Here is a 26266-nt window from a genome sequence, read left to right as displayed (position 1 = left end):
GTATTTTCTGCTGCTGTTGTGTGGAATGTTTTTTATATGTCTCTTAGGCACATTTGTTCTATGTGTTACTTAAATCCTCTGCTTCTTTATTGATCTTCTGTTTGGAGGTTACATCAATTATTGTAAGTGGTATATTGATATATCCTACTAGTACTGTAATGCTGTATATTTTTCTTTTAGTTCTGATTCTCTTGATCCTGCTGAGCACTTTATTTATTTGTGTGTGTGTGTGTGTGTGTGTGATAATGACAGCAGAATGTATTATAATTCATATTACACATATAGAGCACAACTCTTCATATCTCTCCTATAAAAAGTATATTCACACCAATTTGTATCTTAATACATGTACTTTGGATAATGATGTCCATCACATTCCACAATCATTTCTAATTCCCTGCCTCCTCCCTTCCCCTCCCACCCCTCTGCCCTGTCTAGAGTTCATCTATTCTTCCCATGCTCCCTCTCCCTAACCCACTATGAATCAGTCTTCTTATATCAGAGAAAACATTCAGCATTTGTGTTTTGGGGGGGATTGACTTACTTCACTTAGCATTATCTTCTCCAACTCCATCCATTTACCTGCAAATGCCATGATTTTATTCTCTTTTATTGCTAAGTAATATTCTATCATGTATATATGTCACATTTTTTATCCATTCATCTGCTGAAGGGCATCTAGGTTGGTTCCACAGTTTAGGTATTGTGAATTGTGCTGCTTATAAACATTGATGCGGCTGTGTCCCTATAGTATCCTGTTTTTAAGTCCTTTGGATATAGAGAAGAGAGATAGCTGGGTCAAATGGTGGTTCCATTCCCAGTTTTCAAATGAATCTCCATACTGCTTTCCATATTGGCCGCACCAATTTTCAGTCCCACCAGCAATGTATGAGTGTACCTTTTCCTCCACATCCTCATCAACATTTATTGTTGTTTGTATTCCTAATAGCTACCATTCTGGCAGGAGTGAGATGAAATCTTATAGTAGTTTTGATTTGCATTTCTCTAATTGCTAGAGATGATGAACATTTTTTCATATATTTGTTGATTGATTGTATATCCTTTTCTGAGAAGTGTCTGTTCAGGTCCTTGGCCCATTTATTGATTGAGTTACTTGGTTTTTTGGTGTGTATATTTTTGAGTTTTTATATACCCTAGAGATTAGTGCTGTATTTGATGTTGAGGTGTAAAAATTTGCTCCCAAAATGTAGGCTGTCTATTCACCTCATAGATTTTTTTTTGGCTGAGAAGAAAATTTTTAATTTGAATCCATCCCATTTCTTGATTCTTGATTTTAATTCTTGCAGTATAGGTGTCTTACTAAGGAAGTTGGGGCCTAATCCGACACGATGAAGTTTAGGGCCTACTTTTTCTTCTGTAAGATGCACAGTCTCTGGTTTAATTCCTAGGTCCTTGATCCACTTTTAGTTGAGTTTTGTGCATGGTGAGAGATAGGGGTTTAATTTCATTTTATTGCATATGGATTTCCAGTTTTCCCAGCATCATTTGTTGAAGATGCTCTCTTTTCTCCAATGTATGTTTTTGCCACCTTTGTCTAATATAATTGTAATTTTGTGGGTTAGTCTCTGTGTCCTCTATTCTGCACTATTGGTCTACCAGTCTGTTTTGGTGTGCTGAGAAACTTTATGATAGTTATTTTGAACTTTTGTCAGATAAACACATAACTCCACTTTGTTAGTATTATTCTCTGAAGATTTAACTTCTTACTTTGTGTGGAGGATCTTTGCCTGATTCTTCATGTTCCTTGAGTCTCTTTGTAGCTAAGACAAAGCAGGAACCTCTTCTAGTCTTTGAGAACTGGCTTTGTTAACAAAGACCTCCACTCATCATCCTGATCAGAGTTTCTACCAGTTGTTTCCCTTTCAAGGGAAACTGAAAGATAATAATTTATGATGCTTGCTCTATGCCAAACGGGGTGAGCTATGGTTTCTAATACTCAGAATTCCATCTTATTCTCCCACAGGCAGCTGGACTTTACCAAACCTATTAGAGCTTCAGAGATATTCTGGTTCTTTAGGTATCTCCAGAGAAGTCAAGTGTTGAATCAACTCTTTCTATAATTTATGACTCTGGATCTATGGTACAACTTCTAGATGTAGATCTATGATAAGCTACCAGCCTAATTCATTGTCTCTGTATTCTTCAAGTGTCTAGACTATGCCAGCACCACATAGCTCCAGAATGATAAGATAGATGGTATTTCTTTGGACAACCCTAAAGAAGGTGGAACACTGGACACCTGGATAAATTGACTCTCTTCTCGGGGATTTTTCACTGCTCACTTTGTACTAATTAAGCAAAGAATCTAGGATTTATTAGCCCAAACTGCCATTTTTTTACTCTCCTGGGTCTCTCATAGTGCCAATTCTTTTAGGACTCCCAGATTGATGCAAAAGAAGTCAGTTTTCTGGGGAGCACCCTTGGAAAAGATTTGAGTGCTGGAAATGGGAACCAACTTCCTTTTTACCAGAGTAAAACAAGTTAAGGGGTCTCTTGTATGACACTATACTAGAAGATAATAAATGATTTCTTTAAGCTAGTAGGTTTTGGGTGGTTCATTTTTCAGCAGTCGATGCTAAATCACTATGGAAGAAAGGACAGAATCAGAAAAGGACTTTGACCTAAATATGATTATCCTGAAGTGGTAGCTATAATTCCTCATTCTGTTTCCTTCTCCACCTCTGTACAAAAATTACATTTTTTGTTTTATTTTCCTACTTTCCGCATTTTTCAAAGCAGTTGCTCAAATGACTCCAAATAAGATGAATGACAAAGAGCTATCCTGCATCTTTTGGCAGAGTGTTTCATTTGCCTATATATGTTATAGATATAATTATGCATATGGTTCTCAAAATCAAAATGATTATGTGATTCATCACTACCTTTTTCCCTTTGCCTTGGCCACTCACCACTGCATCTGTATTAGTTTCCTCTAACATATTGTTGCAAACAAATTAGCTTCTTAAAACAATACCCATTAATTATATGAAAATATTGTGGAACAGAAATTTGTGTAACCTCAATTGAGTCTTCTGTTTAGGATCTAACCATTCAAGGTGTTATCTTGACTCTTACCTAAAATCTGCTTTCAATATCATTCAGATTGTTTTAGCCTACAGTTCCTTGCATCTGAAGGGTCTTCTTCCTTGTTCAGTGTCAGCCAGGGTACTCTCTTAGCCTCTGGAGGTCACCCACATCCTCCTTATGTAGCCTTCAAAGCCAGAAATGATATATTAGGCCCTTATGACATTCTAATCTCTCTTATTGGCCCTTCCAAATCCACAAACCATTCATCATCATACACTTGTTCCCCATATTTTCCTTGCCAATGTCCTGTGCATATTCTATCTTGATATCCTAGTCAAATATTGACCAGGTCATAATTATTATTAAAGTGATATATGATCCAGAGTCATATATTATAGAAAGAGTTGATTCAACACTTGACTTTTCTGGAGATACCCAAAGAACTAGAAATTTTGCCCATTCCATTATATTCTTTAATTGTAGTTTTCATGTTTGATGGTAGTCATTAGAGGTGAGGAAAATGAAGCTCAAAATAGTTACTAACCTATAGGATCTTGCCTGATTCTTCATTTTCCTTAGCTCTCTTTGTAGCTGTTTGTGTATTAGACAAGGCAGGCACCTCTTTGGTTCCTTAATAACTGGCCTTTAAAAAAAGAAAACCTATACTTATCATCCTGGTCAGAAATTTTATCAATTCTTTCCCTCTGAAGGGAAGCTGAGAGATGTGTATTTATTTTGCTTGCTGTATGCCAATTATAAGGTGAATTTCATTTTCCTTCGTTAACTCATGTAGACTACTCTGGCACGTAGGCAAGAAAGAACATCCATTATTTGGACCCACGATCAATTAGTCTGTTATTGAGCTCCACCAGAGTAGGGATCCACAACTGGACACTGAGCATCTGTGCTGTCACAGCCATCTCTTGCTATTTCTCTCTCTCATTCTTTCCCATCTTTGTACTGTCCACCTAGCTCCCAAATTTATGCAGCAAAGCTCTAAAGTAGAGGACAAAGTCAGAAGCCTCTTTTATCCCATGGGGTTGGAGAAATAATTGCTATGGAAATACCAGAAATACTATCATTATTTTTTCCTAGAATAGTCTCCTATGCAAACCAGAGTAATTTCCCAGAGTTATCAATCTCTGTAACAACCTCCAAGGGCACTTCATCTACAGGTTAAGTTCAAAACTTTCCTCTGCTGATTTCTGTCTTATTTCTATTGATTACCTTCCACCATTCCCTGTATACCACTTCATGATCTACCTATAACTAGCATTTTGTAATTCCTTAATGCTGTGATACTGTCACAGGATAGACCTATCATTGCAAATGTTATTTGCCTGCCTATATAATATATAATATGCATTTTTCAAATTAGGTCCTACTTAATTTTCAAGATAAGACCAGGTGTCATCTTCAAGAAAGTCTCTACTACCATGTCTGAATATTTCATTTGCTCTTGGGTACCTCAAAGTCAGAAACTTTTTTTTTCATCTTTATACATCCATGACCTTCCACTTTGGGTACAATAAGTACTTTTTGAAGACTGATTTTATATTTTGATGAAATATTTTATATTGGTAGTCTCTTGGGACTTTGATAATCTAGCATTAGCTAAATTAGGTGCTTAGTAATCACACTCATTTTATGTTATAATCATCCCCAGAATGTCTACATATACACATGTACAGATTTGTGGTACCCAACAGATCTCTTCCAATAATAAATCAAAAATACTAAATAAGTCTCCAATATTATAATTATACTAACTTACAAGTTCCAGAATTATTCTGCCTTCACTCCTGAGAGATCCAGAAAAGATATTATATAATCCATTACAAATCAATTATCACCATAAAACTTAGGTCTCTAATAGGAAGTAGTGTTATTAGAAAAGAAATTTCTTCATTATGCTTTTAACCAAAGTACAGGAATTTTGGTTTTCAGGTTGGACAAGCCCACTAAAAGTTACTCCTTTACAACCTCTTCATGAAGGATGCTCAATAAATCACACCTACACATTTCATGAGGATGCAACATGTACAGTAAGATTGTTTTACTATGTGGGGTAATACAATATTTCTTATTAGTATATTTTATTATGTGTACTTGGTATTTTATTTCTCAGAAAATGACTACTATTTATAAAATACTTCTTATATGCCTGACACTGTTTAGACCTGCTCAGTTCTTGCATTTTTTTTTTTTTTTTTTTTTTTTGCTTATATTCTGACATACCTACAATATTATAGGGAAGGGATGAGGGAGTAGATGCTGGTTGTTCCCAACCCAAACTCCCTCTACTGGAGAGTGTACATAACCCAAGTAGCAGTGAGTGATGACTATTAAAAGGCTAACAAGCACTATCTGATAGACTGTACCCTCTCACAGTATATCATTTAAACACCAACCCTGACTCGATTCATGCTTCTAAATAAGGTAGTATTGTGAGAGAATGGAAAACAAAGACATTTAAAGTATATGCCATAAATGTTTCCTCTACTCAAGATACCATGGAAAGTCTTTATGTTTTTCCTCATCCTGTGCAATTTTCTTTTATTAAAAAAATCATGAAATCAGAAATTAGGGTAATTCAGCCTGTTTGGGGATGTTATGAATTCATAAAAAATACAGAATGTGATTGGAAAGAAAATTAAATTTTGTATTTGTTAGTTTCACTTATTCCATCTTTAAACTCATCAAAGGATTCATTACTTCTATAGGTAATTTCTATGAGAGAAATAAAAGTGAATATAAAAAAGTGAAGATATTGGTGCCCTTTTTTTTTTCCATTTAAGCTACAAATTCATGGCAAAGTTCCAAGCCCTGTCTAGTTATTTTAGGATTAGAATTCTAAACTAGTGCTTCTAATGGGAATCTTTACTAGAATATTTATGTAAATTTGTTTTTATTAATGACAAATGAATCTAGATATTTTATTCCAGTAGTGGAAATTTAGTAACATGGGTCAAAATCTCCAGTGACAAAAACAATTAGATTAATACTTAATTTTTTTAAGTAAGAGGTTGTAAGGTAGAGATAAAATTGTTATTGTTGGAGGGAAATTTCAATTTCCCAACAAGAGCATAAAATTCTAAAATTTAAGCCTGGCACTTAGGGTCACTTTGGCCTTGCAGGAATATATTGTTCCCAAATAAGTAACTGAAATTTTGATTCAAATTTTTGTTAATATCATAGGATCATAAGTTGAAGCTAATCTATATAGATCACCCATTACTTTTGGCTGATTACTTGTAATTCTGTGGTGTAGAATAAGGAAAGATCAATAGTATAAATCCCTTGAATACTGTACCATGGCTAAGTCAAGGTAAATGAGAAAACTTAAGTCTTGAACTAAAATGAAGGTGATCCCAGATTTTTATTATTCCCAGGAACTAGGCAGAGGCAAATAAAATTCTTCTTTGGAAGAAGATAATATTTTAATAAATCTCAAAGTATTTCTATGAATGACTTTTAAAATATCATGTTTGACATGCAATTAATAGTATCTAAACAAATAAGGATAAGTTCATCACAAGTGAGAATCAATGGAAATTAGAGAAAACAGAAAGGATAACACATTGATTACAAAAAAATGTAAATATCACATGATACTCATGGAGAAAAAGTTGAGCTCACAATTTTCACAAAGAAACTGTAAATTATCAAATCTGAAATTAGCAAAGTGGGAGGTAGGGAGAATAGTCCCAGAACTGAAAAACACAATAAATGAAGAACTTAGTTGATGGGTACAATAATAAATGAAACATAGTAGGAAAAGTAGAGAACTGATAGATAAGTCAGAAGAAAATATACAATGTCATAATACAATATACAAAAATGTAGAAAATAGAGAATTAAAAGTCAGAAACATAAACAATAGAATGAGAAAAATAGATGTGCTTATTGGGAAGCTCAAAAAAAGTGAGATAGAATAGGGAAAAGAGGCATGTGAAGGTACAGTTGTTATATCTATATTTATTTCTGGGGCTCTCAGAAGCACCCTTTCACATTCTCTGCTGTATATTGAGGTCAGAGTGTGGTTCCACACAAGTAAGCCAAAGGTAACAGTGATGATAACATTTGTGACAGTGGCAGAACCAACACCAATGGTATTGGCAGAAAAAGTTTCAAAACAGACACAAGTCATGGAGAACATGAGAATGGAAAGAAATAGAAAATTTCAGAAAGTTTGCCTTTTTGCATATTTTTTAAGTAATTGCTTTAATTGAAATCTGGACATCAGTAGTATCTTTTGTTCGGTTGAATATGAAGAAATTTAGGAAATTGAGGCTTACATTATACTATTGGTATTGAAGAATCTTACACTAGGTTTTACTAGCATTTTATTAGGGCATAAATATAGTTCTGCTTCAATGTCATTAGTCCTGTCAGAAGTACTTAAAAACATCTCAATTGGAAGAAAGAATTCCATTGCATCAGATTCTAAGAACAAATAGAGGATAATAATAGAAGCAAGATAATAGATACTAGAAAAAAGAATATAATTTCAGAAAATTATATAGATTGTTATTCTGTGGACCTAGAATCCAAAACACTCCAAAAAAAACTGAAGATGCATAAAATATGGAAGCTTATAGGACTCTAAGTTGAAGAGATAGTATATTAGAAAAATTCATATCCCAATGAAAATTATACCATAATGTCAATCATATAATATACCAACATGATAATAAAAAAGAATATGACCCACAATGCATAAATTTCTGCTACCACTAGAAAAGAATTAAGCACAATTTCTGAAGTAATTGCCTCCATGATAAAGAAGAACAAATTGGATAGATTATAGAGTAAAATAATCTCAACAGTGATATTTTGCATTGATTGTATCTTCGCTGGTATTTTTTTTGCCAGCAATTACTAAATTAGTTTCAAATATACTGCTTAAAAACATAAAGCTTAATATGTTTGCAACATTTATCTACCTAATCAGGAAAAATTCAGAAAAAAAATCACAAATATTTCGAGGGAATTTGGAAATGACTATACTTAAATTACATTTCAAAATAAAGGGGTAGTGTGTAAAATATCTCTTAGGACATAAGCAAAATACATGGGCTACTATAGTGCAAAATGATACCTTGCATGTCATATTGGTAATATCACAGCTACAGTCATTAGGCATTTGTTTAAACTTAGAAAACATACATAATTACTGGTGTTTGAGTATATTTGCCCTTTGCTGATTAAGCAACATTTCATCAATACTTTTAGTATTAAATTGTTTTTATGAAATAGCCATTAAGGCTCTCTCTATTGGTATTGATTGATTATCAATGTATAAAAAATTACCCTGGTTTTCCTATAAATGAAGTGTGAACTATCTTAATTTTTATGATGAAGGTTTTTTATATGATTTGTCTATTTATGGCTAACAAATAGTTTTTTTAGAAACATTTATTTAAAAAAATAAAGTAGGTACAATGTCATAATCACTATCACTAAATAGCAATAAATGTTTTCCTTTGTGTCAGGGATAGCATTCAGTCATTATAATATTGTATTAATAAAGGGTGATTATTTTTTATTAGGATCAAAATCAAACAGACTTTATATTTTACCATGTATACTTCAAACATAGCATTTCAATAATTTCTGCATGTGACTCAATACATTAGGTAACCCCCCTCTCCAAATAAGCTGGTAAGAAAGTTGTGATTATTTTGAATCATTAAAATACAGCAATGATTTTGTTGATACAACACTGATATTTATTTGAATAAGAATAATTCATATTGTGGATTCCAGAATACTATTACTTTTATAAAGCAATATTTTTAGAAAAAAATATAGGAGTAACATACCAAAAGAACTCTAATATTCTGTCATTTGGAATTCTATTCCCACTGAAATATATTTCAAAAATGAAGATTAAACAAGACACTTTTACAAATTATTTTTATAAAGGAGACACTTTAGATAAATAAAATCAGAGTTTACTCAAAAGTAGGCAAAAACTAAAGAAAATGTTGAGCTATTCATCCATCAACAGAAAAAAGATACAGTTGGTCAGACACATAGGGAGGAATGTAATGTAAAAAAAAATTAAACCCTATAAGGCTTTACTCAAAGAAGAGTAAAGCCTTATAGGGTTTAATTACATGCATATCTAGAATTAAAATATGAGAATTTGGTATGTGTTTAGGGAAAGATCAGTGACATTCAGTGTAAAAGATTCTTCACATTTTGGGGGTCAAGGGTAAAAGTATTAATATTGTTAGTCATTGAATATAATACAATACTACAAATTGAATCACATATTTTCAAATAAACATTTGAGGCTATAAATGTCTGCCTTCACAGAGAAACTCAAAATTGAATAAAAATAAAATGGTCATGTAAAAAATATAAGGAAAAAAAGTCATCTTAGAAAATAATTATTACATGATACAAGAGAAAAGCGATTAGATTAAAAACTTAACAACATGTGGCTGGGGATGTGGCTCAAGCAGTAGTACACTCACAAAGATGTTGTGTCCACTGAAAACTAAAAAATAAATATTAAAATTCTCTCTCTCTCTCTCTAAAAAAAAACTTAACAGAAGTTGAAGAAAGATAAGAAAGGATCCAACAGGATGAAAATGAAATAAAGAATTAGTTAAATGTGTCAGGAAATGGTCAAAGCAGAAAACAGGCACAGAAGAAACAGTGTACATTATAATCAGAGCCTCTGGAGAAGAACAAAAAATAACTGATGGAATGTGATTAATATTTCAAAATCAGTACTAATGTTATTTTCTCAAACTTAGCATTATCAATATTTGGGGCTGCAAAATTCTCTGTTATGGAGAATGGCCCTGTGTAATCTAGGAGGATTTGCAGCTTTCCTGACCTCTATCCACTAGATACATGTAGCACATTTGAAGAGAATGAAATTTCCTACTCAAAGATCTAGGAAATGACTAACAAACAAAAGGAAATTACAAAGAAAGAAATAAAAAATAAGACAAGTAATACAGCTGAGGAGATGGAGTAATACAGTATTTTTTTCTGTATTAAAGAAATAGAAAATTGGACACATTTTAAGAAATAATGGATCCCAGAAACTAAACAAAAGGCAGTGAAGGACTGGGATCTCTAAGAAAAGGAAAATAACAATGTGAGCCCTAAAATCATACCTGCTCAACATCTGAAGGCAATATCTAAGCCACATTCCAGGAAAGGAAAAATCTAAGCATAGCTTTACATTCTTGCTGAGTTGAACAGACAAAGATCAGAGTTCTGGAAGGTCATGGCATCCAGAAATTGCAAGGTATTATGCCAGGAAAGAGGAAGTTACGGGGAGAGGTAGGTTAATGGTGAATGGGCATCTTTGGAGATCTGCAGAGGAGATTGCTCACACCTTTCACTAAGCACCCATCTCTGCATAAAGAAGAGGAAACTCAAAAACTGTGGAAAAAAATTCACTATCACTCCCTGAAAGCAAGGCAAGAAAAGAAGTTCCACAAACTAGAGTTGAAAAAACTTTGTAAGTATTGAAACATCCAATAGAATCTCCAAAGGATATCACCTTGTTGCTGGGCTTAAGTAGCCCTACTTTAAATATTGCTCTGAACTTGTTCTACAAAGTTAAAAGTAAGCCTAAAAAGCCTCTAATTGATTCCAATTCTTAACTACATGTGTGAAAGAAAAATCAACAATATTTAAATACTAAAACAGTCCCTAGCAATCAAAATCCTGAAGTCTAAGATAGGTTTTCAGAAAAAAAAATCACTTTTCACAAAAATAAGCAGGAAAATATTAGCCGTTCAGGAGAAAAATCAATCAAAACTGGAAGTCCCAGAAGTAAGCTTAAGCAGATAATGATGCATTCAAACAACTATTACAGACAGGTTCCCCAAACTGAGGATGGTAAAGAAAATAATAATCAAGGTGAGAAAAAACAGATGATATAGTGGAGTCTTCAAAAGGACTTAGAGAAATGAAAAGCTGTATCTAAAAGGAAAGAAAAATCAGAAACTGTACATATGAGACACACCAACTGAATATACCTGAGCTGAAATACAGAGAGAAAATGTAACTTAAATAAATGAAGCATCAGTTATTTGCAAAACAGTACTCTTAACACAAATGTGTTGGAGTCCAAGAATAAAGGGAGATAGAAAAAGTGTTTGTTAAAATTATTGCCCCAATTGTTCCTAATTGATGGAATTTTTAAACCTACTGGCACAAAGAGTTCCACAAATGCCAATCTAAAAATAAAATAATTGATCACATCAATAAAAGCACATCAATCACATTGTTGAAAAACAGTTGAAGATTGAAAATCTTTTAAAAAGCTTTTTAAAATGTACAAAAGAACACATAAAACATGTAAAAGGGTGACATAAGCTACTTATCAGAATCTGTGCCTGTCAGACAAAAATGAAGACCTATATATACCTCCTATACTTCTATAAGTAACTCCTACAAGCAACTCCCCCAAAAGAAATCAACTAAGAACACTTTAACCAGCAACAAAAAAAGTTCAAAATTGAAGCCAACTTAGACATCATCATTTAAAAAAAAAACAAAGCTGAAAGAAAATATTGCCAGGAGACCTGACAAAGGCCTTAGGCAAAATAATAATACACAATTGAAATTTTAGCTACAAATGGAATGCAGTTGATGTTATCAGAATTGAGAGAGACAGGAGGATATTTTTCACTTTAAAGTTCCTTACAATATCACTGTTTAAAGCAATAAGAATAGCAATCTATTTGGGGGCTACACCATATATAGAACTCAACTGTATAGTAATAACACAAGAGACATTGAGATAAAAAAGGGGATTTGCTGTTATAATTTGTTATACTACTTGTGAAATGGTATGATATTATATTGTAAACACTAGAATTAAAGGTATGCATTGCAAAATAGGAATATTGTAAATCCTACAGTGTCACCAACAGCAGCAAAGAAAAACAATTAAAGAAGTATAGGAGGTATATATAAGAAGTATAGGAGGTAAAATGGAATTTAAAAAGAAAAATCATCCCTAACTAACCCAAACTTGACCCAAAAGGAAAAAAAAAGCAGATGAAACAGAGAACAAAAGCAGACTCAAACCAAATTGTGTCAGTTGTTTTATTAAACATAACTTAAGATAATTAGATTAAAAATAAGAAATTATGTTGAATAAAAACACTCAAGACCCATCTATATCCTGACTATAAGAAAACCACCTGAAATGTAAATAAAAGCTAAAATTAAAATGTGAAAATATATATCATGCAAATACTAGTCAAAAAAAGAAGAAGTAACTATAATAATATCAGACAAAGTAAATTTAGAACAAGGAATTTTACTGGGGACTCAGAAAGATATTTCACAACAATAAAGAGGTCAATTCATAAAGTAGATATATAACTAATAACGGAGCTCAAAATATGTGCAACAGAACTGAAAGTCAAATCTGTAGTTATCATGGAGATTTCAAAATACCATCCTTGGTAATTGATAGAAAAGGTAGAAAGAAAAAAATTGGGATATAAAATATATAATCAAAATTATAATGCAGGCAAAACTATCAAATATGAAAGAATATTTGCAGATATAAGAAACGGGGGATACCACTCATTAGTAATCTTCATTAAAAGCATAATCTGAAATACACATTTGTTCAAAATGGTGAAGTAAGAAACCAAATTTCTAAGGAAAGAGCAAGACGCAAGAGAAGAACAGGCAGATATGAAAGGGAACCAGTTGTAATTCTATAAATGAAAGCTTCCTATGTGGCAGAGTGATCATCTAAGAGAAAAACTCTCCCACAGCCACAAACTCTGATGGAATACAAATTCATCTGCCAAAACCCTCTGGTGGTAGAACCAAATTTGGCAGATTTGAGAAAGGAGTTGAAATGTGAGAAAAGGTTAAGAACAAGATGAGTTTCCCATTTGGGGGGCTTTTTGCTTTCAGAAAACAGAAGTAGTCAATTTTCTGAGGAAAGGCCTATCTTTCTGGTCTAAAAATAAACTAACAGAGCATTAAATAACTACATGGCCACAAGGGACAAACGAGAGTCAGGCAGGAGTAAGAGGGAACTATATATCTGTGTGTGAACTCTGCCCCAGTCTCTGATGGCCTCCTGAAAGATCTTTGTCAGAACAGACTCCATGCACCTAACCTTAAAGGAAAACAAAGTGGGAGGGTTGTGTTCCTCCTAGAGGCTCCAGAGGAGAATCCATTTTCTTGTCTTTTTCAGTCTGCCTACATTCTTTGGTTCATGGCCCTATGTTCATCTTCAAAGCTAGCAATGGTAGATAGGATCCTCTTATCATGTAACATGACTGTGACCTGTTGTTCTGCCCCAGTGTTCTACATTCATGAGTCTTATGATTAAATTGTGCCCATATTCCCATATGAATGCCTAGGACAATTTTCCCATTTGAAGGTCACTTGAATAGCAAATTTAATTCTATCTGAAAATTAATTCCCCTTTACCATGTGACAGCATATTCACAGTTTCTAGGGATTATGACACAGATATATTTGGGGACCTAAATATACTTAGTATATTAAAATGCTTACTAAAGAAATTTTTAAGTAAAGAAATGGGGAAAAATGATTGTCAACAGATGTGTCCTATAAGAAATTTGTGAGCAAAAAAAAAAAAGACAACTTTTTCCTTTTAATGCCTTTAAATAAAGTATACATTACTAATTAAAACAAGGTATAACATTGGCATCTGCAAGTTTTATAGATACAGTACATATGTCAGGTGTAGAGTAAGGAGAGATAGCCTGTGGTAAATGAACTATAGTTGCAATATTTGTTCATAATGTGTGAAGTGATACAGTATTAACTATAAGTAGACTGTGGATTCTGGTTAAAGAATATATATTGATACTTCTAGAACAGCTGTTAAAATGTCATATAAAAAGTTACAATAAGAGCCAACTGAAAATTTAAAATGGAATTCACTTTTTAAAAACAAATATATATTGCAAAAGAAGGCAGCCAACGGGGAATAGAGGAATAGAAATATAGGAAACAAACAGAAAGCCAGTAAAAGTGCTAACTTAATCCAAATATAACAATAGTTAAAATAAATGGTAAAACACTAAAGATCCCAACTGAAAGGCAGAGGGTGCCAGAAAGAATAATAAAGCAAGAGATAACTTTATGGTATGTTCAAGAGGCACACTTCAAATATATATAAAGACATAAATACATTTAAAATGAACTAGTGGAAAATATTGACAATGTAAACATAGCATAAATAGGCTGTAGTATTTATTTTAGGATCAAATAAATTTCAATACAGAGTATTATAAGATATGAATTATATAATTATAAAGCATCATCTTCTCAATAAAGCCTAATAATTATAAATATATGTGCACATATTAGTAAAGTTAAAAATATGTGATGCAAAAACTAATTGATCCAAAGAGGAGAAAGAGATATTTCAGTTTTTTAGCATCTGTTTCTGGTTGATCAAACTAGACATAAATCTAAACAACACATTAATCACCTTCAAGTAAGTGATACTTTTAGAATACTGTATCCAAATATACTCAATAAATATTATTTTCAAATGTACATGAAATGTTCATTATTATAGATAATATGTGGGAGAATAAAACCATCTTATAATACATTTAAAAGTATTGAGATAATTACACATGTGTTCTCAAACCACAACAAATTTTACTTAAAAATCAGTTACCTTTCTGAACTAGGTGGTGCACACCTATAATCCCAGTGGCTCAGGAGGCTGAGGCAGGAGGATCGTGAGTTCAGAGCCAACCTCAGCAAAAATGAGGTGCTATGCAACTCAGTGAGACCCTGTCTCTAAATTTAAAATGTAAAATATGGCTGGGGATGTGGCTCAGTGGTTGAGCACCCCTAAATTCAATCCCTGGTCCTACCCCACCCCCCAAAAAAATCAGTTACCTTAATAAGGAAAAAAGCAAGTATTTAAAAATATTTATATGCATACTTCTAGGTAATCTATGAATCAAAGAACAAATCACAAGAAAAACTAGAAAATATTCTTTTTTAAAAAAAAATTTAGTTGTAAATGGACACAATATCTTTATTTTATTTGTTTATTTTTATATGGTGCTGGGGATCGAACCCAGTGCTTTATGCATGCTAGGCAAGTACTCTACAGCTGAGCCATTACCCCAGCCCCAAATATTCTCTATAAAATAAATTTTTTTTGCAACTTTAGAAAAACCAATACAAAGGTATTATCCTATATTGAATCAAATGGGGAGGGGAATGAGAATACCTGCAAACAACTCAATATAGTTTTATTTTTATTTATATTTATTGATTATTCCTTGGTACCAGGGATTGAACTCAGGGGCACTTAATCACTGAGCCACATCCCCAGCCTTTTTTTATTTTTCATTTTGAAATAGAGTCTTTGTGAGTTGCTTAGCTGAGGCTGGTCTTAAGTTGCTGAGGTTGGTCTTAAACTTGAGATACTCCTGCTTCAGGCTCCCAAGCCACAGGTATTTCAGGGGTGCCCCACTATATCTAGTTTAACACAATATAATTTTAAAAGCACCAACAGTCTTAGAAGTTTGTGAGACATGTTTGTTACTAAAGAATCATAACTATGGAACTATAATTCTAAATTCAGAAGATAATTCAAAAGTGAGGAATATTTAAAAACTAGAAGTTCACATTCCTTTTTTAAAAACTTTTAAAAGGGCTGGGGATGTAGCTCAAGCGGTAACGCGCTTGCCTGGCATGCGTGGGGCACTGGGTTCGATACTCAGTACCACATAAAATAAAATAAAGATGTTGTGTCCACCGAAAACTGAAAAATAAATATTAAACAATATTCTCTCTCTCTCTTAAAAAAACTTTAAAAAATTTATTTATTCTAGTTTGTTATATATAACAGCAGAATGCAATTCAATTCGTATTACACATATAGAGAATAATTTTTTATGTCTCTGATTGTACACAGAGTCACACCATTCATATCTTCATACATATACTTGGGGTAATGATGTCCATCTCATTCCACTGTCCTTTCTACCCCCATGCCCCCTCACCCTCCTACCCCTTTGCTCTATCTAAAGTTTCTCCATTCTGCCCATGCTCTCCCCGCCTCATTCCCATTATGGATCAGCATCCACATATCAGAGAAAACATTTGGTATTTTTTTTGGGGGGGGGATTGGCTTACTTTACTTAACATGGTATTCTCCAATTCCATTCATTTACCTGCAAATATATATATATATATATATATATATATATATATATATATATATATCACAGTTTCTTTATCCATTCATCTACTGAAGGGCACCTAGGTTGGTTCCACAATTTAGCTATTGTGAATTGTGCTGCTATAAACATTGATGTGGCTGTTTTTAAGTCCTTTGAGTATAAACCGAGGAATAGGATAGTTGGGTAAAATGGTGGTTCCATTCCAAGTTTTCCAAGGAATCTCCATACTGTTTTCCATATTTGTTGTACCAATTTGTAGTCCCACTAGGAATGTATGAGTGTGCCTTTCTCCCCATATCCTTGCCAGAACTTATTGTTGTTTATATTTATAATAGCTGTTATTCTGGCTGGAGTGAGATGAAAGCTTAGAGTAGTTTTGATTTGAATTTCTCTAATTACTAGAGATATTGAACTTTTTTTTATATATTTGTTGACTGATAGTATATCCTCTTCTGAGAAGTGTCTGTTCAGTTCATTGGCCCATTTATTGATTAGGTTATTTGGGTTTTTTGGTGTTAAGATTTTTGTGTTCTTCATATATCCTAGAGATTCGTGCTCTATATCTGATGTATGTATGGTAAAACTTTGCTCCCATTCTGTAGGCTTTCTATTCACCTCACTGATTATTTCTTTTGCTGAGAAGAAGCTTTTTAGTTTAAATCCATCCCATTTATTGATTCTTGATTTTATTTCTTGTGCTATAGAAGTCTTATTAAGGAAATTGGGGCCAAATCCACATGATGAAGATTTTGGCCTACTTTTTGTTCTATTAGGTGCAGGGTCTCTGGTTTAATTCCTAAGTTCTTGATCTACTTTGAGTTTTCTTCATGGCAAGAGATAGGGGCTTAATTTCATTTTGTTGCATATGGATTTCCAGTTTTCCCAGCACCATTTATTGAAGAGGCTATCCTTTCTCCAATATATGTTTTGGCACATATGTATGATATGAGAAAACTGTATTTATGTGCATTTGGCTCTGTGTCCTCTATTCTGTACCCTTGGACTACAAGTCTATTTTGGTGCCAATACGATGCCGTTTTTGTTACTATTACTCTGTAGTATAGTTAAAGTCTGGTATAGTGATGCCACCTGCTTCACTGTCCTTCTTAATGATTACTTTAGCTATTCTGGGTCTCTTATTTTTTTCAGATGAATTTCATGACTGCCTTTTCTATTTTTATAAGGAAAGTCATTGCGATTTTGATTGGAATTGCATTAAATCTGTATAACGCTTTTGGTAATTGGGTCATTTTGACAATATTAATTCTGCCTATCCAAGAACAAGGGGGATCTTTCCATCTTCTAAGATCTTTTTAAATTTCTTTACATTCTTTAATTTCCATTGTAGAGGTCTTTCACCTCTTTTATTATGTTGATTCCCAAGTGTTTTATTTATTTATTTATTGAAACTATTTTAAATGAGGTAGTTTTCCTAATTTCTCTTTCAGAGGATTTGTCACTGATGTACAGAAATGCCTTTGATTTATGGATGCTGATTTTATATCTTGCTACTTTGCTGAATTCATTTATTAGTTCTAGAAGTTTTCTGGTGGAATTTTTTGGATCTTTTAGGTGTAGAATCATATCATTGGTAAATAGTGAGAGTTTGAGTTCTTCTTTTCTTATCTGTGTACATTTAATTTCTTTCGTCTATTTGCTCTGGCTTGAGTTTCAATAACTATGTTAAATATCAGTGGTGAAAGTGGGCATCCCTGTCTTGTTCTAGTTTTTAGAGGGAATGCTTTCAATTTTTCTCCATTTAGAATGATGTTGGCTTGGGACTTAGCATAGAGAGCTTTTACAATGTCGAGATATGTTTCTGATAGCCCTAGTTTTTCTAGTGTTTTTAACATGAAGCTGTGCTGTATTTTGTCAAATGCCTTTATCTATTGAAATGATGACATGATTCTTATCTTTAAGTATATTGATGTGATGAATTACATTTATTGATTTCCACATGTTGAAATTGCATCCCTGGATGAACCCTACTTGATTGTGGTGTACTATCTTTTTGATATGTTTTTTTATTCAATTTGCCAGAATCTTATTGAGAATTTTTTCATCTATGTTCATTAGATATATTTGTCTGAAGTTTTCTTTCTTTGATGTGTCTTTGTCTGGTTTTGGAATCAGGGTGATATTGGCCTCATAGAATGAGTTTGGAAGTGTTTCCTCTTTTTCTATTTCACAAAATAATTTGAGGAGTATTGGTATTAGTTCTTCTTTGAAAGTCTTGTAGAACTCAGCTGTGTATCTATCTGGTCCTGGGCTTTTCTTGGTTGACAGGCTTCTGATGGCGTCTTCTATTTCGTTGCTTAAAATTGATCTGTTTAACTTGTGTATATCATCCTGATTCAGTTTGGGCAAATTATATTACTCTAGAAATTTGTCAGTGCCTTTGATATTTTCTATTTTATTGGAGTACAAATTTTCAAAATAATTTCTAATTATCTTCTGTAACTCTGTAGTATCCGTCATGATATTTCATTTATCATCACCAATGTTAGTAATTTATTTTCTCTCTTCTTCTCTTTGTTAGCATGGCTAAGGGTTTATCAATTTTATTTATTTTTTCAAAGAACCAACTTTTTGTTTTGTCAATTGTTTTAAATTGTTTCTTTTGTTTCAATTTCATTTATTTCAGCTCTGATTTTAATTATTTCCTCTCTTCTACAGCTTTTGGTGTTGATTTGTTCTTATTTTTCTATGGCTTGGAGATGTAACGTTAGGTCATTTATTTATTGACTTTTTTTTCTTTTAAAGAATGAATTCCATGCAATGAACTTTCCTCTTAGTACTACCTTTATAGTGTTAGGGAGTTCAATATGTTGTATCAGTGTTCTCATTTACCTCTAAGAATTTTAAAATCTCCTCTTTGATTTCTTTTGCAACCCATTTTTCATTTAATAGCATATTATTTAGTCTCCAGATGTCACAGTACTTTCTCTTTTTTATTTTATCATTGATTTCTAATTTCATTCCATTATGGTCTGATATAATGCAGGGTAGTATCTCTGTTTTTTAGTTTTTTCTAAGAGTTGCTTTGTGGTATAATATATGGTGTATTTTAGAGAAGAATCTATGTGCTGCTGAAAAAGAAAGTATACTCATTCATTGACGGATGAAATACTCTATATATGTCTGTTAAGTTTAAGTTATTGATTGTATTATTGAGTTCTATAGTTTCTTTATTTAGCTTTTGTTTGGAAGATCTACCCAGTGGTGAAAGAGGTGTGTTAAAGTCACCCAGAATTATTGTGTTGTGGTCTATTTGACTCTTGAGCTTGAGAAGAGTTTGTTTAATGAATGCAGGTGTTCCATTGTCTGGGACATATATATTTATTATTGTTGTGTCTTGTTGATGTATGGTTCCCTTAAGCAGTGTGAAATGCTCTTCTCTATCCCTTTTGATTAACTTTGACTTGAAGTCTACTTTATTTGATATGGAAACCCCTGCTTATTTCCACAGTCCATGTGAGTGGAATGTTTTTTCCCAACATTTCACCTTCAATCTGTGGATGTCTTTCCCATGATATCTCTTGAAGGCAGCATATCATTGGGTCTTTTTTAAAATCCAATCTGCCAGTCTATGTCTTTTGATTGGTGAGTTTAGGCTATTAGCATTCAGGGTATTATTGAAACATGATTTGTATTCCCGTTCATATTGTTTATTTTTTGGTATTTAACTTGACTTGGTTTTTCCTTTGCTTAGTATTTCCTTTAGTGTAATACTTCCCTATCATTGATTTCTAATTAGATTTTAGCATGAAAGAGGAATCTAAAGAGGTTGGTTAGTAGCAGGAGAAAAGAGAGAGTGATTTGGGGGAGGCAAGTAAATGGGAAGACAGTAGAGTACAAAAAAACCAAACAAACATAAATATTAAGAAAGGTAAAAATAGGAGCTAAAAGAATACACAACATCACTGTAGTATACTATTCAGACATCCCAGGCCTTAGTATTCTAATTCATGAAAAGTATTTGGTTTCACAAATGTTGGGGATGTGAGGGTGGAAGGAGAGAGAGAGAGAGAGAGAGAGAGAGAGAGAGAGAGAGAGAAAGGAAGTCTCAAAGGAAGATACAAGGATAATTTTTGTTGGAGATCAGTATCTTTCCAGCTTCCATTCTTATTCAATAAGTGGAGTTGTCTGTTGTTTGCTGGGATGTCCACCCTCAGGATGATGAAGGTTATTAGGATGGGAGGGTTGATCTCAAGGGCATGACTCCTTGAGGTAGGATATAGTTCTTGCCAGTCCATATGGGAAACTGTACCCCAAGAATCTTCTTTGGGGCCTGCTCATGTGATGTGGGTGCCTGGTCTTATCTCCTTGTATTGTCTCTAGACCTCACAATTCCTGGTCTCTAATTTTGTCTCTAAACTGTATCTCACTTCCCCTCTCCCTTTTTAACTTCCCAAAGGACTTGTGGGCTGCACTCTGGGAGCTGTGCACCCAGATAGCTGTCTTATATTGGGCAGTTCAGGACCCGGTTTTACAACCTGGTTTTTTGAGCTATGCACCAGCAGAGTAGCCGCAGGCACTATGCCGGGTTTGTAGCTGCCGGGGAGAGAGGGGAGTTGGGGACTTTCAGAGTACCTTGATATTGTTTCTAATCCCCAGGCAGTGTTCCAAGCTGGGAGTTGCCCCAATTAAAGATGGGGACTATTTTCAGTGATGGGGTGTCGGGTTATGTAGGGCCAGGTGGTAGCTTTGAGTGGTTCAGAGATGCAGCTCTGTGCATGCAGTATTGTGGCTGGAAACTGTCACCAGACCCAGTGCAGTGTTCAGTGTTCAGTGCAGGCTACGGTGTGTAGGGGACTGTGGCAGTGGTTGCAGTGCTCCAAGCTGGAAGTGACCAGAGGAGCCCCGCAGGAATGGTGGCTGGAGTTCCTGCACATGGACTGAGGCTGGGTGTCTTGTTTGGGAGCAGCAGCTGGGATTCCTTCATAGGTGGGCAGCCAAGGTCCTGTGGAGGAGCTAATGCTGGTGGTCCTAGTCGGGTACCTGGAGGACTTGCATGGTCAAGTGGCCTGAACTCCTGTGCTGATACTGAGGCCTGGAGACCTGCACAGCATGGCGGCTGTGATTTCTGTGCAGGAGTAGCTGTCAGAGGTCCTCTAATCACTTGCAGAGAAACAGTATCCCATTACTTGCATACCAGGTCCCGCAGCAACACAGAATGCAGCCTCCCTCCAGCCTATCATCTTGGATCTCTCCAAAAATTCACATTCTTGAATTACTGAAAACTGAATTTTAGCAACAACAAAAAAATGCAGTCAAGAATCCATGGTGTAAAAACAAGTAAAATAAAAGAAGCAAAAGTAGACAAAAATTGGAAAATGTCATAGAAAATCTAAATAGTAAGCAGTAGAGGGTTTCAAGATGGTGGAACAGAGAAGGTTGCTTTCCTGGCTGATCCACAGCATGAAACCAAGTAAACAGATTAGCAGCTTCTCAGCAAGGTAGATGAAAATAAAAGGGGCATGGGGAGAGAGGCTTTACGGGATTTAATACTGGACATTCAAAGCAGATTGGGGACACAGGAGGTTGGGTATAATAGAATAGGGAAGAAATCCCCAGCACAACAGTCAGTGCCCCAGGCAGAGGCACCAGCCAGAGCAGTCCCTCTAGGAGCAAAGTGAAGGGAAAAGGGATAAAGGAATCTGCACTTTTAAGAGACTTGAGGTATGTCTGGGTACAGAGAGTTGAGAGAACAAAGACACTGCCCAACTAAACTGAAAGGTGTGTTGCACAATATCTTTGTGTGAGAAAGAAGCCCATCTCTCCCGACTGCACACAGAGGTCAGAGGAAGTTACAGATCAATGTCAAGCAATGAAATTGAAGACACCATCAAAAGCCAACCAACATTTATTATTCATGTATATTACATTTTTGTGAATTAGCAGATTTTCACATTTTTAAAGAGAGAGACAGAAAATTTTTTAATATTTATTTTTTTAGTTTTTTGGTGGACACAACATCTTTATTTTTATGTAGTGCTGAGGATCTAACCCAGCGCCCTGCGCATGCCAGGCAAACGCACTACCATTTGAGCCACATCCCCAGCCCCTTCAAATTTAATCTTAGTTTTTAAGTTACATCTTTATTATAGAAATACTTTATTAAGGACATTGGCTTTCATGTGGCATATAATGCAAACATATTTAACTGATGTTGGTTAAAACTTTAATTTCCTCTTCAGTGATTATATTATTTTATATAACTGCATTCATCCACATTTTTCTAAAATAATTTCTCTTGTTGGCATTTTTTCCTATTTTTTATTTTAATTTTTATTTGTATATGACAGTGGAATACATTGCAATTTTTATTACACATATAGGGCACTTTTTTCATATCTCTGGTTGTATATACACAGTATATTCACACAAATTTATGTCTTCATATCTGTAGTTTGGATAATAATGATCATTACATTCCACCATCATTAATAACCCCATGCGTCCTCCCTTCCCCTTTAACCCCTCTGCCCTAGAGTTCATCTATTCCTTCCATGTTCCCGCTCCCTATCCCTCTATGAATCAGCCTCCTTATATCAAATAAAAATATGCTCACTAATAAGAAATGTAAATATCAACAACATTTTAAAATGGAAATTTTTTTTCCTGAAATTGTTACGAATATGGGTAAAACAATTCTCCTTTATGTTGGGTCTGTATATTCTGATTTATGCTGCTATGTTGCTTAAGTTTCCTGAAGACTGGTTTAGAGAATGAAGCAAAAGCCTGAAAATATTTAATGCCCAGAAGAGACAGCTTTTCTTCTAAGAATTTATACTAATAGTTGTACATGTGTACAACATGCATATGCAAAACATTGATTACAAATAGCATACTATAGCAAAAACTAGAAACAACTATTGAATCTAAGGATAAGGGACTATTTAAGTTATGATAATTCATAACCATTCAGCATGCTTTTATAGAAGAAAATTTATCAAAGCAATATTTCTTACTATATTATGTTAAAATAAAATTCTATATGCTAAATTAAAAAAAAAAGCCTATCAACAGAGAAAAGCCCAGGACCAGATATATTGTTAATCAGGTTCTATATCAGACCTTCAAAGAAGAACTATCACTAACCCTCTTCAAATTATTCCATAACATAGAAAAGAAGGGAATCCTTCCAAACTTGTATATGATGCTAGTATCACCCTGAAACCAAAACCAGACAAAGACACATCAAAGAATGAAAACTTCAGATCAATATCCCTGATGAACATTGATGAAAAAAATTTTAATAAGATACTGCCAAATTACATACAAAAACATATTTGAAAGATGGTACGCCATGATCAAGTGAGGTTCATCCCAGGGATGCAAGATTGGTTCAACATATGGAAATCAATAAATGTAATTCATCACATCAATAGATTTAAAGACAAGAATCCCATGATTATCTCAATAGATGTGGAAAAAATAATTTGACAATATACAGCATCCATTTATGTCTAAAACACTAGAAAAAACAGGGATAGTAGGAACATACCTCAACACTATAAAAGCTGCATATGCTAAACCCAAGGCCAACATCATTCTAAATGGAGAAAAATTGAAGGCATTCTCGCTAAATACTGAAACAAGACAAGGATGCCCTCTTTTACTACTTCTATTCAATATAGTGCTTGAAACTCTAGCCACAGCAGTTAAGCAGAAGAAAAAAATTAAAGGGATATGAATAGGAAAAGAAAGACTCAAACTATCGCTATTTGCCAATGATATGATTCTATATTTATAAGACCAAAAACTTCTAGCAGAAAACTTTTAGAACTCATAAATAAATTCAGCAAAGTAGCAGGATATTAAATTAACACCCACAAATCAATTGCATTCTTATGTATCAGTGATAAATCAACTGAAAGAGAAATTAGGAAAACTGTCCCGTTCATAGTAGCCTCAAAAAATATTTAGGAATCAAATCTAACAAAAGAGGTGAAAAACCTCTATATTGAAAAATACAGAACATTAAAGATAGAAATTAAAGAAGACCTTAGAAGATGGAAAGATCTCCCATGTTCTTTAATATGCAGAATTAATAGTCAAAATGGCCACACTACCAAAAGGCACTATACAGATTTAATGCAATTCTATTTAAAATTTCAGTGATATTTTTCATAAAAATAGAAAAAGCAGTCATGAGATTCATTTTGAAAAATAAGAGGCCCAAATAGCCAAAGCAATCCTTAGTGAAAAATGTAAAGCAGGAGGCATCACAATACTAGACATTAAATTATACTAAAGAGCTATAGTAACAAAAACAGCAAGCTATTGGCACCAAAACAGACATGAATTCTAATGTTTCAGAATAGAAGACACATATACAAACCCGCATAAATATAGTTATCTCATACTAGACAAAGGTGGCAAAAACATACATTGGAGAAAAGATAGCCTCTTCAACAAATGGTGCTTGAAAAACCATATAGAGCACAATGAAATTGAATACCTCTCACCCTGCACAAAACTCAACTCAAATTGGACCAGGGACCAGAGACTCTGTGCCTACAAAGAGAAAAAGTAGGCCCAACTTTTCATCATGCCAGCTTAGGAGTCGATTTCCTACAACAAGACTTCTACAAAGCAAGAAATAAAATCAAGAATCAATAAATGGAATGGATACAAACTAAAAAGCTTCTTCAGAGTAAAGGAAATAATCAAGAACATTAAGTAAGAGCCTTCAGAATGGGAGAAAACATTTACCACCTACACCTCAGATAAAGCATTAATCTCCAGTATAAACAAAGAACTTTAAAAAATTAACACCAAAGAAACAAATAACCCAATCAATAAAAGAAAATGAACAGGCACTTCATAGCACAAGAAATACAAGTGGTCAACAAATATATGGAAAAATGTGCAACATCTCTAGCAATTAGAGAAAAGCAAATTAAAACTACACTGAGATGTCATCTCACTCCAATCAACAAGAATACAAGTAACAATGTTGGTGAGGATGTGGGGTAAAAGTACACTCGTACATTGCCAGTGAGACTAACTGCAAATTGGTATACCCACTCAGAAAAGGTGGAATGATAACACCATTTGACACAGTTATCTCATTTCTTGGTATATAACCAGAGACTTAAAATCAGCATACTACAGTGACATGGCCACATCAAGGCTTATAACAGCTCAATTCACAATAGCTATACAATGGAATCCTTCATAGATGAACAGGAAAAGAAAGTGTGATACACACACACACACACACACAAGAATATTACTCAGACATAAAGAAGAATGATGATATGCCTTTTGCCAGTAAAGGAATGAAACTGGAGACTATCATGCTAAGTAAAATAAGCCATCACCAAAACACCGAAAGTCAAATGTTCTCTCTGATATGCAGAAGCTAACACACAATGGTGGGGGGGGGGGACATAGAAGTTCATTGTATTAGACAAAGGGGAATGAATGGAAGAGAGGGGGTATGGAATAGGAAAGATAGTATGATGAATTGGACATAAATTTCCTGCATTCATATATGAATACATGACAAGTGTAACTCCATAACATGTACAACTACAAAAATGGAAGATAATGCACCATGTATGTATAATAGATCGAAATATATTCTACTGTCATGTATATCTAAAAAGAACAAATAAAAAATAGTAACCAGTAAAGATTATAATAATGATTATAATAATAAATAGCTATATAATTTTGGCAAACTAGGATGAAAGACAAAGAGATGGAGGTACCTCGGAACAAATCTCCCAGACCAATGAATGTTTCTAAATGTTTAAATTACATTGTGCCAAAACTAAATGTTTGCCAATTTAAAAGACAAATGCTTTCTTATAAAAATCTTACTTTTAACTAAATTCAAAATGCTTTTGTAAATGAAAGAGGAAAAAGATATATTAAAACTTGATAATACCCTGGATCCTATGAGTAATTCAGAAAACACCAAACACAGACATTTACTTACTCATGTTGGCTAAATAATAAACATCTACGTTCGATAGTTAATAAAATCAAAACAAAGGAAATGGAGA

General features: G+C 33.8%; 1 pseudogene; it reads left to right on the top strand.

Annotated features, from left to right (window-relative positions):
- The window catches only part of LOC139707884 (protein SPMIP7-like), a 34468-nt pseudogene that overhangs the window by 5150 nt on the left and 3052 nt on the right, over nucleotides 1–26266 (top strand).

This window comes from Marmota flaviventris, chromosome 12, assembly GCF_047511675.1.
Source record: "Marmota flaviventris isolate mMarFla1 chromosome 12, mMarFla1.hap1, whole genome shotgun sequence".
In the NCBI taxonomy this organism is placed as follows: domain Eukaryota; kingdom Metazoa; phylum Chordata; class Mammalia; order Rodentia; family Sciuridae; genus Marmota; species Marmota flaviventris.
Note: the sequence above shows the minus strand (reverse complement) of the source record. Positions and strands in the feature narration are given on the sequence as shown.